This window comes from Haliotis asinina, chromosome 13 (assembly GCF_037392515.1).
Source record: "Haliotis asinina isolate JCU_RB_2024 chromosome 13, JCU_Hal_asi_v2, whole genome shotgun sequence".
Lineage (NCBI taxonomy): Eukaryota > Metazoa > Mollusca > Gastropoda > Lepetellida > Haliotidae > Haliotis > Haliotis asinina.
Window position 1 is genome coordinate 19285514 of NC_090292.1, and position 15827 is coordinate 19301340.

The following is a 15827-nucleotide window of genomic DNA, read 5'->3' on the forward strand; positions in this document are numbered from 1 at the left end:
TGCCCTTTGCTTTTTAGACACTAAAATTCCCAGCCGGACACGATCTGAGAAGTCCAATTTTCTGGGTCTCCCTGCTCCTTTCTGGTGCCCAAAATCCTTTCCCTCTTTACAATTCTTCCTAATCCTATACACAGTAGAGAGAGGAGGTCCTGTTCTCTCTGCCAATGTATTTACATCATCAATTCCTTGATTACACAACTCAAAAATCAACCTTCTTTTATCTTCAGCAGACATTGTTGACAGTGCTGAGGAAAATGACGTCTGCTACAAATTCAGGGGAGGTAACTCTAATTGTACTATACTCAGTAGGCAAAGATGAGTTACCTCCCTTACACCATTACTTAGTTTTAAGTATCAGTGAATCGGTTGAGGTGTTAGGATAGCTCAAAGTAAGAAGAAACATTCTCAATAATTATGAACCAGACTATATGTATGTATGTATGTATGTATGTATGTATGTGTATATATATATATCTTAGTTGGATTTACAGTTACTCAGTGACTGATTATCCACCGACGAGGTAGGTAGGTAGGTAGGTAGGTAGGTAGGTAGGTAGGTAGGCTGAGATAATGTGTTAATCCTGAAGTTCAAGGAATTTTGAACACATCTGCTATTATGTTATAGCGAGCTGACGTTATGGTGCTTGATTGGCTGTTTATTTGTTGTTTAACGTCTCGAAAGTTTGAAAATCATCGACGTGTAATTCTCTGGAAATTCAGCATCTGTAAAATATCGAGTCTGGACAAGACAACAAAGTGATCAACTGCATGAGCATCGATCTACGTGAATAGGAAAAGACACGTGTCAACCAAGTCAGCGAATCTGACCACCCGATCCCATTAGGCGCCACTTACGACTCTGCTGGTCTGCTGAAGATCATTTCTTCAAGGGTCCCTTGCACATTGGACAACGAAGGTGGTCAGTATGCTATTAGTTTCCACTGGCCCATCACAGCATTGGACGGAGATCATACAAACATGGTGATGCCAATACAGACTATATCTGATCCCGAACCACATCTCTTAAGAGGTTGGAGGCGGGCATTGTTTTGATATTCATTTCGACATCGCTAGATGCGTCCACATATTTAAGGAAGGAGAGGGTAGTCTAGTGGGGAAAGTGTTCGCTCGTCACGTCGAAATCAATTCTTAGCCGGAAGTTCTCCATTTTGTCGATGATGATGGACTCTTCACCTTGTTATTGAACTGAGACTCGGTGACATTAAAGGTTTGCTGGTACCCAATCCATATTCCTATAATCACAAAAAGTGAGTTTTACGTCGCACTAAGGAATATTCCAGCTGTATTGAAGTGGTCTGTTAATAATCCAATGTGGACCAGACAATCCTGGGAGGTTCCCACGCGTTGTTAAAAATAACCATATAAAACACATCTGGTTACTATTTCACAGTCAGAATGCTCTTTCATGATCATTATTAAATATGACATTCTAGACACTAGTTAAACACGACAAACAGCACACCAAAACTCACTACTTAACAACAATTTATTGTTATTTCAAGAAACGTTCAATTTTACAAACAACCCCCCATAATCGCACCATTCCACGAGCGCCATAACCTCTGAGATTTAGTCAAAAGCGAAGTTTGACAAATATAGAAAAATCGTATGCCCGTAGACCGTAGGAGGCCTCGCACAGTGCACGATCACCGTACCCACGAGCGACCCAAGGGCTCCGCACGATGTCCGTTCAGTAGCTGAGGAACAATTTCCGTACGATCTGTAACACCTTCAAACGATTTCTGTGCAACCCCCATGCAGATTTGCTTCGGCCTGTCGCTGATGAAATCGTCTGATGCCCGTAGACAATGTGTGCACAAACGTGGAAGCGTGAAAAGTGTGGTTCAGATCAATGGCTTTGCTCTTTACAAACAAACCACTGCCCCGCTACCTCAGGATTCGATTCATTTCAGAAACACCAACTGTGGTCAGTGAATATATAACACTCAGCTATACTCCATGGAACGTGTGTACATATGTATCCGAAGTTGTGTTTGAAATTGCCGTATCTGAATTTTCCTGCCATATGTTTGCTAGAACATTTGAACCTTTACAAAGCAAAACGATTTAAAGGTGGGTTCATTGATGACGACTCCACAGGCTTCTGACATCTCTCTGAGGAGATTTTATTTCCACAGCTCAAAATCTGTACTTAAGATACTGATACAAACTCAGTAATAAACAAGACAAGAAACTGGGTCAGTGTCTACAGGTGAGACAGTAACCCATGGCCTAAAACCGCATAGCGACTGGCATTGCTTACACGCAACCTGCATCATTTGACGTTAGTATATGATCGATCTGGAAAATGTCAAAGAAAGAAACCAAAAATTGACAAAATCAAAAACAAAAACGTAAATCATCGGGTTTTGTCAGTCTGCAAGCGTACGCTGTCTTGAATGTCATATTTTACGGTTTAGCTGAGCTGTATGTTAATAAAATACCTTCTCAGTGTCGAATATTTATTTACGATATATTGAGTACGATTTGGCGACATTTGAAATAGGGCACAGATGTAGCTCTCGCCGGACGTGACCTAAAATTCTGCATGCCACAAGTATGTTCATTTTCCTTCAACTGAAGGCTGCTATTCCTGACGTCTAAACACTGTATCGCCTGTTTGCAGTGAAAACTTACCGATGAATATAACTTTAAACTAAAGAGTAAATCAAATACAGTGAAATTACGACTACTAATCCTCATAGTGTGACCTTGCCAATTGAAAATTGAAATATCAGAAATTAAATTTAATCTCACATATTGGTTTACATTACACATTAAATGGAACACCGAGAGTGAGTGAGTGGGTGAGTTAACATTTAGTGTCACATCGGCAATATTGCAGCCACATCGTTCCGAGGACAATTTCAATTTATATCAATGTTAAAATCAACAAACTCAGACCGTGAAAACCTGCCATCGTAGGACGGGAAAATACTAGATTAATGCAAGTGAGGTACAGCACTTCCGAGATTATGTCTTATGTTGTTATCGAGGAGCATGCAATTAGTGTTCGAGGTGTCTCCAATTTACAATGACCACATTTAGAAAAGACCGTCTTAGCTATAATACTCCTAGAGTCTATGTGATTATACAAGTTCCTTCAGCATAACACTGTTTACTCTCTACTCGTACCCTTTGCACAGATACCGCCTCCTTGTATTTCTGATATCCCTTATAAGATGCCTTTGCTGAACAATTTTCTACTTGGTGCTCACCACTGTACCTTGGGCATACAGGTCTCTTACATCGGGTTGAAACATGGCCAAAGTTCTGGCAGTTGTAGCATCTGATAGCTAATAGGATATACATACGCTCAAAAGGACTGATAATGCACCCTAACATGTTCAGTTAAATGTGGGGTTGAGAAAGAAGAAGAAGAAGAATTGAAATAGTAAGTTCTTCTCCACATTTGAGCACATTTGACCTTTTGACTCTTTCACTTGTTCAACTATCCCATCCCCAGTCATGTAAAGAATGATGACTATGATTTATGGATATACAACTTCTTTTACTGAGTGCGACGTCATTTATATCCATTAATCAGTCCTCATTCTTCATCTACTCAACTTCTACAATGTCTGTCAAAGATGTCAGTTACAACTGTGTCAGCATTGTAAATGACTCCCTTGGGTTGACTAAGAGAGTTTGGGACATAACTCTTGACACGAACGTCGCAGATAAACGCCGCCATCATTGCAAGGTTATGTTGCTCAGCCGTTTTACAGTGTGTCGCTAAATCTGTCTTTTCCAGTTTTTCCAAATGTTCCACATCGCCAATGTGTTTTTTTTCATTGTTATTTTTATGAATAGCCAGCGTCAAAGGAATTGGACTTAAACTTGGGTCAACAGAGGTAAAATCACAACATATTAAATAGGTAATGAAGAAATCGCCTCATTTACAACTCGGGCATCCTCATGTTTTCATGACCCCTGAAGGTCCGGGGTAGAATAGGTCTTCAGCAACCCATGCTTGCCACAACAGGCGACTACGCTTATCGTAAGAGGCGATTAACGGGATCGGGTGGCCAGGCTCGCTGACTTGGTTGATACATGTCATCGGTTCCCAATAGATCGATGCTCATGTTGTTGGTCACTGGATTGTCTGGTCCAGACTCGATTATTTACAGACCGCCACCATATAGCTGGAATATTGCTGAGTGCGGCGTAAAACTAAACTCACTCACTCATGTTTTCGTCTCGAACGTTTAGAAATCATCGACCTGTTATTCTCTGCAAATTCAGCATCTGTCGAGGTTTACATCCACCCGTACCCCCAACCCCATCAAAATACAAAATAACAAACTGGTGTGCATAAATCATTGAGGCCACGTGCCTAGACATGCCGCCTAATTTTATCATTAACCTGTTGGAGTTTATTGTGTTAACTGTCGTCGCTATTGTTGGGATTTTCGTAATGTTTGTTCTACATAAAACACCTGTAGTGTTATGGGCGAATGAAATAAGGAAGGTAACTGTAAGTATTCCATATGGAATAATACCCTCCTGTTCCTTCACTCCGTTGACCCTGAAGCTGGAATGGGGAATAGAGGCGAAGAACGATCTGATATACCACGAGTTGCGCTTAAAATGTTGAATAAAACATATTTCACGTGAGTAATTGTTCAACATGGGGTTTGAAATGTGAGAGCACAACCCAGTTTAGAAATAGGTGTATACCTTTAATGGTGGCGATAATTTATTTTGACATGAAAATTATTTTTCGAACCGAAGCGAGAAAAGTACGTTGCCAACCTCTTGCAAGAAGACTGGCTATTTTCTCTCTGCTGCGCAACCTATTTGCGCTACAGTTTGCCTGTGGTCAGGGGTTCCAGACCCTAAGTTAAAACAACGAGGAAGTATTTCTTTGAGTGTTATTTCGGTTATGAAGTCGGTTGTGGCTCTCAGTGTGTTCATATATTATAAAAGAAACATGTTAAAATCCTGAACATATGGGGCAATAAATGCTTATGCTTGTACACTGCAAAATAATGCCTTTTTTGAATGCCATACAAATTTCGACTTTTAATGGATTTTTAATAAGGTTAAACACGTCTATTTTCGATAGAGATATAACCTTTCACTGGAACAGTTACTCTGTAGAGCCAAGTCATGTATGGGTGTGTGCGTGGGCGTGTGCGTGTGCGTGGGCGTGGGCGTGGGCGTGGGTTTTGTGAAACGGGGCCCTGAACGATGCGGGCACTCTGAAACAAATTGATCAAAAGTGTAGTGATTTGTGAGAAAGTTGAGAAGACATTTGTTGGAGTCGCTTGCAGTGTAACACTTTCTCTCACTGTCCTGTCGGGTCTTGACTTTATTATTGCTGTAGATATGCAAAAATTGTTACGTTTGGCGCAGAACAACATTCATTCGCTCGGGGAGACGTCAATGCAGAAAGACGAACAAAATCACACGTTTCATGGGCCATATTTGAAGCGTGACTTACTTACACGAATCTCGTATTATCGTCTCTATTTAAAACTGTCAAAATATATTAGATTGCTGGTTACACTGAAAAATGGTTTAAAATAACGTTTTGGTTAGTGTTTCAGTTACACTTCATAAAAGAAACTAATACTGGTTTCGCAGTAAGTTTTGGTGCAGCTGCGATGTGTAATAAGTTACGACACCTCGACTGCTCACTTCGAAGCGCTCATATAATGTCACAGGATGACGTAGTTGTCTGGGTACACCTGTTTCACGTTTAACGAGTCATTTTCTATCGTCTTATATAAAATATTGTTTCATTGGTCAATTATTGGTGCCGTAATAGGAAATTCGCTAATCACCATGAAGCTTTCACAAGTCCCTTTCCTGACGTTATACTCAGCACGCCACGTCAACACCGACTCAACATTCTGTCGACGAAAACGACAATAAGAGGTGCTGGTGTGCGTGTCACTTACTTTGTAGTTACATTAATTTTAGGGTCATTCGGCTTGTGTACAGCAGAATACATGCGGATTTATTGTTTATTCCAGCTTGCTGTCTTGTGACTGGTGTAGTGCCATGCAGTACAGCTTTTGCTTTTGGCATGTTTTCATCAACAGCACATGTACAAAAGTAATAAAAAATATGCAATCTAAAGTTTAGCTTAAACACTGGGCAAGTGTTTTGTTTCTGGGCTTGTGAAAATTAAAACTGTCAGTTATGCAGCTTGGTATGTGTTTATCTCTGGTTTTTAATAGTTTTGAATGAAGTCAGTTTGTCATTAATTTAAGATAAAATGTTCATATCTTTCATGGCATGGTTCTCCACTGTTATCTAATGATGTTCACTTCTATTATATTATAATGTCAACTTGTTATGAATTATCAGGAGAACTATCCTTGACAGCTGTACTTTATTTGAACCACCCTTCACATAAGGCTTTCCATAGTGGTGGGTTTCCATTAATTTGATAATATTCTTTCAAATGTACTACCTCGGGAGCTTGAACACTTTTAATGCTAGAATTTCAAACTGAAAGTTACCTATTATTAGTTAACTTTGAACACTGATAGAAAGCTCAGTCAAAGTGCACCGTGTATGAAAGCACTCGATAAATCACATATTGATTACCTTCTGATTACAGCATTGTTTATGATGATCGAGCTATCTTCAGCTTTAATATATTATTATCATTCTTGACTTTATTATCATCTCCGAGTTGGTCCTGTATCATTTTTACAAAACATACCATATTTGGTCACGGTCATGTTGACGCAGTTTCAGCATTATACCACACATTTCTTCCTAAAACTCACACCATAAAAAACATAAGCCAAAATCAATAAATGACATTGCCTAAAATAAGTAAAATTTAATGAGGTAAAAATGAATAAAATCTACCCACATGAGGTAGAAATATAGCTGAAGCTATGAAGCCCAAGTTTAGATGAGTTGGCTCTTCATACAAAGAGCTAATAATGATTGATGGTGTCATGGGCAGTACGATGACACCAACTTGACGCAGTAGCAGCAGTAGCAATGAACGTAGGCCAGACTACAGACCTCCTCCACAAACGTACAGAGCACAACTGCGGACTAGATCGTCCAGTTGGAATGACCGGCAGTTGTTTGATGTGGAAGTGATGGCAACGAGGGTAGTAGATGGGGTACTGCAAAGTCTGGTCCACTATGTAGGGTGGGCTAAGGAATATGACCAATGGGTCAGTGATAGTAGCGTCGTTACAAGGTTGTGTCTGTCTGGTTCTTTCCCAAATGACATTTTCAAATTTCAGCTGTTATCATCTGTAAGAGATTAGCAGCACAGTTGGAGAGGGTAGACTGTCTGGTTACTATAATGTTACGGTTAAGAACAGAGGAGCAGAGTTCAAGTTCCTTGACGTGCACAGTCCTGATATTTTGTTTGGTAATGAATGGTGGGTCAGGATAATAAACCAGACGTCGTATACATTAACCGTGAGACCATCATTTTCAGGTACTACGAAAGAAAGGTACGAGAGGAATATAATCTAGACATGAGAAAGAGATTTTGTCTTAGAGGTTTTATGTTCAAAATCAAATTTGTTCGAGAAAAGGGAAACAGGATTGATCTCAGCCTTCTCAGGGTTACACAAAGGCACTAAGATGTAATGTCCTCTATCTGACAGCTCATGTTCAGCTTTTGCCTACGTTTTGTTTCAAATATGATACTGTTTAACGTTTGGCTAACTTTGATGCTTATTCTCATCTTTTCAACTTGGTATGTCTGGTGATTTGGAAATATCTGTCATCATCACAAAATCAAAATTGTATGAAGTGTTTAGAAAACATACCAAAGTTAAGTCAGATATATGTCAGGCAGTCTTGTCGACTGTGTCAAAATAACAATATTGACTTTCAGTATGTCGTTTTAGACAAAGGTTTACCCTAAATTGAAAGTTATTTGAAAAAGCTCATTTCAAAGCATAACAAAATAAGAAGAAAGAGGGCACACAGTATAGGCAACTACATTTGTACTTGAAGATTGGAACGTTGAAAAGTACATTTGGACGGTTGATGTCGCTGAGGGACATCTTCCAGCTATGCAGAAGCGTCTGTTACAAGAAAGAAAGATGAGGAAGAGTATGTTTAAAAATGTTTGAAAGATGTTTTGTATGTTATGTATGTTTAAAAGATATCCTTCAGGCAAAGAAACTCCAGACATGTGTTACCGAAAAATATTAAAAAACTATATCGCATATTTTTGCAAAATCAGAACAGTAAATCAGTCCGACCGTTTAGGGTTTTGGAACCTAATGCATGTTTGTCTAATTCTCGGATACATAAAAGAACAAAGACGTTATTGAGTGACTGTTGGAAGTCTTCAGCTTTTGTCGGGAGGCGCAACATGGAAGCAGTCTCTGTATATGTTAGACAGGAAGATGGGAAAGAGTTACATTTATCTCTGGATAAGAATTCAGTTTCAGACGTTAAAGAGAATGACCCTGCCATCGATGTAGATGCACTATTGTACGTTAATGATTCGGAAAACATGTCCGACATAGTTGATCATGAATTATCAATGGTTGTACCTCACATGCCACGTCTACATTCAGTTGTCAAAAGAGCTAAGGAAATCAATGGTGATGTGAAGATCGGGGACACACCAAATGGTACTGTTGGTGTACAGCAGTCTTTGAGAGGTCGACTTACTAAGTGTTGCCTTAGGGAAGGGTCAGGCCAAACGTTCAAAGCAATCGATCAATGTTTAACTCACGGGTGATGGCACTGGATTAGGGCGGAGAAAAAAGGTGATAAAGTTTGGTTTTATTATATTGGATGAAGATCTATGTACTTCAGTCAGGGGAAGCTATATGTTGACCATGTTTACATGTCATGAAACGTATGACAATATCAGAAAAAAACCCTAGAAGCTATAGTCACGGAAGCAAAGGCATTAAACACTCTGAACATTGGAGGTACTCCGGTTCATGTAACATATTTCCTAGGTGGAGATTTGAAGTTTCGAAACATGGTGTGTAGTATTGCATCATGTTCCTGCACTTACAGTTGTGTTTGGTGCAAATGTCCTAACTTGATATGAGTAGAAAGAGGTCACTTGTTAATGGAGCCAGGACAGTGGAGGAAATTATCCCAATGTCCAACAAAGAAAGTAATAATTCAACTGTTTCTATCCACTTCTGTACAGTTTTATTGCGTCAACCAGAGTAGTGCCTAATTTGCTACATTTGTATCTTCTATTATCTGACCAGCTAGTGAAACATCTGATCACTGAGCTTAGAAGGAGGGACAAAATGCAACGGAAAATATGATGGATCCAAGTGTGGAAATGTAATTTTAAATTTGCGAATTTTGTACAAATTTTAGGGATTGAATTTCGTTTCAGGAATGATAAAGAAACCCGAAGATTTACTTTCAGGGATTTCAGTGGACTAGAGCAAAGAAAGATTTCCGAAAGTCTGAAGGTGTCAGAGTTCATACCGCACCACCCTAAGACATATGATATTGTTTTTTTGTGGTCTGATTTGCCTCAGATATCTCAGCTTCTTTCACAAAATTAATTCCAGACAAGTGAATATCAACTATTAGGTGATAAATGTAGGAGCTGGTCCAGTACCTTTTCATATGTGTATCAAAGTAAGGAAGAAATTCCGTACATGTATATCTCAGCTTTTCATATCCCTGAAATGATTAAACTTCATGGCGAATCTTATTACTCTCTCTCAGCAAGGTTTTGTGAGACTGAATGACTGTGCAATCGAGTGGTTCTTTCGCTCTACCTCACACAGGGGTAGAGAAGCTTTTATACAGATAATGCTTAAACATAACTGACTTGAATACTTGACAAGGTCAAAAAGAGGGGTGTGTGATAAGAGATGTGCCAAATGACACGTTGTTGGACACAACCACCCCTCGTGTAAGCAGTAGTGACTTATCAATGGTTATCAGTAAATAGTGGTCAGCACTTGTGATTGTATTGAGATAATTATCATCAGCGGTTTCTGACTTTTTATGATCATTTCACTTGAGATGTGTGGTTTTATCTTGAGTTTCTAGTTTGCACACGGATGTACTGATTTACTGTAATTCTTTTGATAAGATGTGTGATAAAAATATCACTTTCTGTTCAGTGGAACCTAATGATTTAATACATGACCATTCATGTCCATTCATTGTTTTGAGATTAATGCCGACAGTTTGGGTAAAGTTCTGTTGGTAAAGTTCCAGTAGATAACATACAGGCGCATGTCTGCACGAACTATTTCACTGAAGTGTTTGGTGCAGGTATTTGTGTCAGAAACGTTAAAATTAGTAATATGCCACTTTCACTGGTGTGTGGTTTGGACTCTGAGAATTTAGATTTAATATACAAAATTCCGTACAGTTAAAATGTAACTCCTTCTATTCTGTAAAACGTGGGTGAAACCTTGACCGAACTACATTGAAAGATGGTAATTGATTTATCCATCGGTGCATGTACAAGTCGTCATCTGCGTCGTTCTTCATATGGCATAAACTAGGCAGGTTTATATTTGGCCATTGTTCCTTATGTATGACCAAACGATACACCAAAGCTGCTTCGATACAGCTGTGGAGTAATGACATTTGTTTTTAGTGTAGAACATTTAAATGCCATTATACATTGATGATAGAATTTTTGCTTGTCAAATAAGAATTTATTGAGAAAATATTCTCATAGTGTTTTGTTTAAAGGAATCATTCAATGCCCGTTGCAAACGTCTTTAAAATTGCCGAAGCGCCGTAAAATAACACCTGAAAAGAATGTACACCTGCCACCCCTACATCCAGAAATGGTGTTGCCCAAACGAAAGGAAACACGGCAAGTACAAGGTGTTTTGATTTGTAATATATTTGTGTCTAGTGTTAATTCAATTTGTCCTTCGCCCAATATCCCAAGCCATAGGACATCACGCCAGCTGTATATATAGGTTACTTTTAACCCACTTTCAGATATGGGGAATGCTATGAATGCCCTAGCAGTGACCAAAAATGGAGACCCCGATAAAGCAATCAGCTACCCCTGAGCCTAAACCAAGAGGCCAAGCCAGTAAACAAAACACCAACATGTGGTAAATATAATTCGAATAATCAATATTTTTTGTCTCTTTTCTCCCTTTTGTTGAACCGGTACCACTGTTCCTATTTCTGCAGGTTTTTCTCCAACTAGTGAGTCAACACTAAGTCTCGTTTGCTAAAACACTTGTTTTTAATCTTGGTATCTAATTTTCACCTAAGCATTTGTTAAGACAAAAGTACTTACTTGATTAGTACATTTTTGAAAGAAAATTTCTATCATGGTGAGTGAGTGAGCTCAGTTTTACGCCGCACTCAGCAATATTACAGCTATATGGCGGCAGTCAGTAAATAATCGAGTCTGGACCAGATAATCCAGTGATCAACAACATGAGCATCGATCTGCGCAATTGGGAACCGATGACATGTGTCAACCAAGTCAGCGAGCCTGACCACCCGATCCCGTTAGTCGCCTCTTACCACAAGCTGAGTCGCCTTTTATGGCAAGCATGGGTTGCGGAAGGCCTATTCTACCCCGGGACCTTCACGGGTTCTATCATGGTAGCCGAAACAAACTGTACAGAGAGTATGTTAAAAATGTCTCTCATATATAGTAAAATTTATTCACAGAGTATATGGAATTCTTACTCAGAGCCATTCTCGAGAAGTTTCCTTCCCACAGGCTATTTTTCCCGGATATTCTGCCAGACAATTTCAGAAATAACTAATAAACAGAATCTGGTTTATATCAAGATATAAATTGAAATCATGTATGCATGTGTCTAGGGTGGGAACTGAAACCAGTTTGGCCGGATGTCTTAAGCTCCATCGTATTCCTCTGTTTGAATCCTGCGACCTGGTGGTAAATGTTCTCAAATTGCAGTCACCACTGTGTCACATGTTATTGGCGAGCAGTCTTGTTGTCTTAGGCATTAAGTTAATATACACTCAAGCCTTAGCCTTCATGATGTTGCTGTACACGCTGTATTCATATATTTTGTCATAAACAATTTCTGTGTATAACGGTATTATTTCAAACAAAAGGTTATCTCCATACTAAAACGTTTTTGGCCTACCGTAACGGTACCATTTCAAACAAAAGGTTATCTCCATACTAAAACGTTTTTGGACAAATTGAATCAGAAGAAGCATTTTATGAAGTAAAGCCGAAGGTTTCTTAAAAACCCTAATAAAATCATGACTCCCGAACGTAACTATTTCCGCGATGTATACTGTAGTACCGAAAACAGGCTTAGCACTTTGATCGAACATTGCTGTTACCATGACTGCTCATTTTACCGTGACTGCTGAAATATTAATTCTGTATCTGATCGGTTTTCAATGCACATATCATAGGCAAGTGGCTTGCATACCGGTCTGTAGTAGTTTATTCAAAACGTAGTCACGATCTGGATCGTCCAACGACTGTATGTCGTCTGCTGGTCGGATCGTCGTCAATATTCCTGTCGTCAATATTCTTGCCGCTAGAAATACTTTCAAATTAAAAAGTTTGTGTGATTGTTATATGTGTATCTAGTATGCCGTCCAAATAAAGGTTTGACTGTGCGGACTGATTTATTTGCTAAACTTGAAGGAGAACTCAGTAAAGAGAACACAGTTATCCTGTGAGTAATTTATATAATCATGATATTTGCGGGTAAAGATCAACACTTTCTGCAAATGATCTTGCTCTCCAGAAACATCGCTTGATGATTTTATATGTTCAGGAAACCTGAATAATATTCGGTATCGTTTAGTATACTCACAGTGTCTGTAAGAGGCACATACGTATACCTTACAAACTGGTTTGATATCTATGCCAGTTATTCCTTTGCGAATGTTTGACTATATCATAATGTTTGATCATGTCTGCCATATCGATAATCAACTGAAACTGAAATCAAGTATCAACAATCTTCGGATTAATATGAGGGCAAATAAACAACACACACACGCACACACACACACGCACACACACACACACGCGCGCGCGCACACACACACACACACACACACCGTCTCTTCTGCCTGACGGTCTCATCCCATTATAGTTGTTTTAAATTTAAATTGATAAATTCTGATGAATATGATTTGTAGATAAATGTATTTTAATGAGTGGTTACCTGCATTACGTAATTAGTAAGGCCACATAGGTTAAAGTACCGTAACACATAATGGCTTCCTGAGAGGGAAAACATTCAACGGAAATTAAATCCACCGGATTTTAAAATGTAGCATTTCAGTCAGTTTAGTGTTGGCTAAAGTTATCCATAATCGCCAGCGGCTGAATGATTGATATAAATCCAGCTAGGATCCATATATGTAGTCGAAGTACTGTTAGTAGCGATGGTTCCTAGTACAGTGATCAGTCTTTCGTTGCTGGTGATCATTACCCTGTTTTTATATCGTGCTTTTGTCTGTAAAGAGAATCTCACCAGAATGTCTTTTACATCACCACAAGTTGATAGTTACAAGCTTGCAGATGGAAAGATTTGTGTTGAATATGAACCTAATGTTAATATGGATGAAACGAAAGTCGTCGTCTCTTACACAAATGGGCCTCCATGGCGGAAGAAAACATGGTCCGTTAACGGAAAGAGGATTAATTGTGTTAAGTCATTTACAAAAGGAATTGGCACTCTGCCCTTGCAAATAGCCCCAAGATGCGTTTGTATTCTCAATTCAAAACTGCCTTCACTGTTGAGTTTTAGTTCCTATCCTTAACCACTGAGAAGTTTAGAACAGCTTTGGCGCGTTTCCTTTGTAGTTCTCACTCCTCAAACATTTAAACGGAAAGGTATCATAATATCCCAAGAAATCAAAGGGTTTGTAAACTCTGTAATAAAGATTATGTCGAAAATGAATTTACTTTTCTTCTTTTATGCAACGCTTACAGTAATCTTAGAAAACAGTTTAGACCACATAAGTATTTCACAAACCATACAGTTCATAAGTTCATCCTCCTATAGTCCAATACGTATCCTGAAATTATGAAACGTGTGGCAATGTTTGTACAACGTGCGAGCCAAAATCGTAACTCTATGGACCAATGATGTATGTACCTTGAGCCAACACCAATGCTGAAGTCATGAAATGTGCAGCAATGTTTGTACTACGTGCGAGCCAATATCGTAGCTCTATGGACCAATGATATATGTACCATGAGCCAACACCAATGTTGAAGTCATGAAATGTGCAGCAATGTTTGTACTACGTGCGAGCCAATATCGTAGCTCTATGGACCAATGATATATGTACCATGAGCCAACACCAATGTTGAAGTCATGAAATGTGCAGCAATGTTTGTACTACGTGCGAGCCAATATCGTAGCTCTATGGACCAATGATATATGTACCATGAGCCAACACCAATGTTGAAGTCATGAAATGTGCAGCAATGTTTGTACTACGTGCGAGCCAATATCGTAGCTCTATGGACCAATGATATATGTACCATGAGCCAACACCAATGTTGAAGTCATGAAATGTGCAGCAATGCTTGTACTACGTGCGAGCCAAAATCGTAGCTCTATGGACCAATGATATATGTACCATGAGCCAACACCAATGTTGAAGTCATGAAATGTGCAGCAATGTTTGTACTACGTGCGAGCCAATAGCGTAGCTCTATGGATCAATGATGTATGTACCATGAGCCAACACCAATGTTGAAGTCATGAAATGTGCAGCAATGTTTGTACTACGTGCGAGCCAATATCGTAGCTCTATGGACCAATGATATATGTACCATGAGCCAACACCAATGTTGAAGTCATGAAATGTGCAGCAATGTTTGTACTACGTGCGAGCCAATAGCGTAGCTCTATGGATCAATGATGTATGTACCATGAGCCAACACCAATGTTGAAGTCATGAAATGTGCAGCAATGTTTGTACTACGTGCGAGCCAGTATCGTAGCTCTATGGACCAATGATATATGTACCATGAGCCAACACCAATGTTGAAGTCATGAAATGTGCAGCAATGTTTGTACTACGTGCGAGCCAATATCGTAGCTCTGTGGACCAATGATGTATGTACCATGAGCCAACACCAATGTTGAAGTCATGAAATGTGCAGCAATGTTTGTACTACGTGCGAGCCAATATCGTAGCTCTATGGACCAATGATGTATGTACCATGAGCCAACACCAATGTTGAAGTCATGAAATGTGCAGCAATGTTTGTACTACGTGCGAGCCAATATCGTAGCTCTATGGACCAATGATATATGTACCATGAGCCAACACCAATGAAATGTGCAGCAATGTTTGTACTACGTGCGAGCAAATACTGAAATTGTGGTCTATGATGTATGTACCATGGTTTATACTATTGTTGGAAGCACGAGACGTGCTGCAATTGTTGTACTATCTGCGAGAAAATACCGAGACTCTGATGATTAATGATATATGTCTACATATGTTAAAATTATAAAACGTATCTCACCGAGCATACACAGTGCGACCAAATTGAAATTGTGTGGGGAACGCTGTACGTTAGTATTTATATAATGGAACGTGATAATAAACTGTGGACAGTGACCGAAGAACCATGGGCTGATGGCCTACATGTACCCTTTTTTGCGAATAAACAAACAAGTCGTGTAAGTATCTTAGCATTACATTTACTTCAAGTTTGTCCGGGTCTAGTCATTTTATGAATGCTTCAATTCAAGGGGAAAATGCTTTGTTTTCCATCTTGCGTTCCCTAAAAATATTCACATTTTTTTCGATTAACTCTTCTTGATTTTTCGATAGAAAAATGGCTCCTTCTCTTTTTCATGATTTGGACGTATGAGGTTTTCACCAAAATAATTACTGAGCTTTATAAATGTGCCAGA